The sequence below is a fragment of the Lampetra planeri genome, chromosome 32 (assembly GCF_965212315.1).
Source record: "Lampetra planeri chromosome 32, kcLamPlan1.2.h2, whole genome shotgun sequence".
In the NCBI taxonomy this organism is placed as follows: Eukaryota; Metazoa; Chordata; class Hyperoartia; order Petromyzontiformes; family Petromyzontidae; genus Lampetra; species Lampetra planeri.
Genome location: NC_136138.1, coordinates 6,815,036 through 6,817,405, shown reverse-complemented (window position 1 = coordinate 6,817,405; position 2,370 = coordinate 6,815,036).

Sequence of the window (2,370 nt, the reverse complement as noted above, 5' to 3'; positions counted from 1 at the left end):
CACACTAGGGGATACACGAGGGGGACACAAGGGGGAACGCGTATTGAGATGAGCGTGCGTGTACGTGTACACGTGACAGTGTTTTTGCGAGAGAGCTGCCACCAACCCCTCTGTGTTTATCATCTTGACGCCCCCTCCGCCTGGAGTTCCTGTGGTTATGAATGTTCGCTTTGAACTACTGGTTCTCAGACAAAGTTCCTTTGAATTTGGTTTTCGGCGAAAGTGAGCCTACGCCTCCATTGGCAGCAATGAGGGATAATTGCCTATGCGATGCGTTTTAGATCGTGTATCATCGATAGGTGATTATTATCTACGACACGGTCACCCGGACGCGCATTCGCGGCTTGTTGCAAAGGTTCGTGGTTCGGAAACGCACGGTCGTCCTGGTTAATGCTGTGGATAATTATCCGTAATTATATGCCACCCGATTCAAAGTGGACGTTGACAATGTCATGTCGTGAGGTGCGAAAGAGGTTCAACATCCCAGCGTCGCAATTGAAATAATTGCATATTTGAAAAATTGCTCGCAAATTGCTTAATTGGGTAGAATCTAATATTAACATCGTTCACTACTGGGAGACGATAATTGTCTGAAAAACACAGAGCCCGAGTGATATCCTTGTGCTTTTAAGATTGTCTCGAATAACAGATGTGCTAAATCATTATTATGACCCATGATTTCGACAGTCTAAAAATCAACGCTCAAATTCACATGTCCTGAACAGAAATGTTTAATATTAAGACACTTATTCAATAGACATACATATACCTTCACCTGTCACCATAAATCGTCTTTAGAAACCATACGAGTTTACAACCCTTAATATCTTCGGGACACAACAAATCTGACTTTTGCGGCCGGACTTTTCTTAACTTTGTAAACCAACAAGATATACGGAACAGAGTTGTGTTTGGGACAATTTTTGTTAATCTTACTTTTACACTTTCCGTTCATAAACGCAATCGTGTAACATTTCAGAAGGGTCAAATTCTAATGTAAACATACAAACCCACCCCGACAAAAAGTACTGTATGTATTGATCTAAAATACTTTGCCAGCAGTAGCAAGAGTGTGAACAGGGCTTAATTTATTGCTCGATAATTTACGGAACACTGCTAGGGCTGGATTTGGAGCAGGTGTAAGGCACTACCACTAGAATACAAGGGTATGCCTACCCATAAGAAATATATTATTATATATTACGGTACTCTCTGAGGATAAAATAAGGTGAGATGGAGTGCTAACACAATTCCTGGAACAGTATTCCATACTGTACTGAGAGGATGAATATGCTCCACTGGTATTCGAATTAACAGGTTTCTTTAAGATAAGCACTATTTCATTTGATTTATTTTTTAAAGGTGTGCGAAAATGTAATCATATGGATTAAAAATATATTCCTTAAAAAGCATTACATCCCATTGAACACCATCACACGTATTTACAATATTATTTAAAGAAAAAATGGAAAAGGATAATCATTTATTTTTCTAAGTGGAATAATTTACCTAACTTTGAAATGAAAAAAAACCCACGCTTATTTTTCTCACTTAAAACGTCTTATTTGGAGTGCACATGTTTTATATACAAACGCATGCCTTGTGAAACATTATGGGTAAAAGCATATGTTAAAGCATATGGGGGCGCCATTGTGACGAGATGTTAACTACCTCGCCTGGCATGCAGGAGGGGATGGGTGGTTTGATTCCGACCCTGACCGCCTGTATATTTGGAGTTTTCATGTTCTCCCTGTGGTCGCGTACATTTCTCTTGGGGTCCTCAGGTTTTTCCCTCCACAATCAGAAACATACGTTTGAGAGTATTTGGCTGATAGACATTTCCACACGATAAAACACTTCGTTGAGCTATCATTTGTGGACAAGTCGCTTCTGAAAAGAGCTAAATAGCTCAGTGGGGGCCTTACCTGGTAAATAATTTTTTTCAAGTTTTTATTCTGAAGCAAAACTTCAATCAACTTTGTATACAACATTGCGTTTAATATTGAACCGGGCCTCTTCCCTGTGGAATCTTCCAACTCTGCAGCATTTATTTAACAAGCATTATTGCTGAATAATGGGGGGGAATTGCCATGCCAAGCATATAACGCGGTTCATTGGGAAATCCATCAACGAAAATTCACACAACCCGAAGCTCCAAAAGTGGACAGCATGCAAAAGCAACGCTGTAAATTTAGTTTTAAATAGGCCCGGCCCTACTGATGATGGCCAGAAGGTCGAAACCATTTCAGAGTTTACTAGCAAACGCTGTTGGCCTGGAAAGCCAATAGAGGCCAATGGCCTAATAAATAAAAAGTTGTACTTACATATATGTAGTTGTACTCTTTAACTAGGAAACGAAATAAAGGGCCG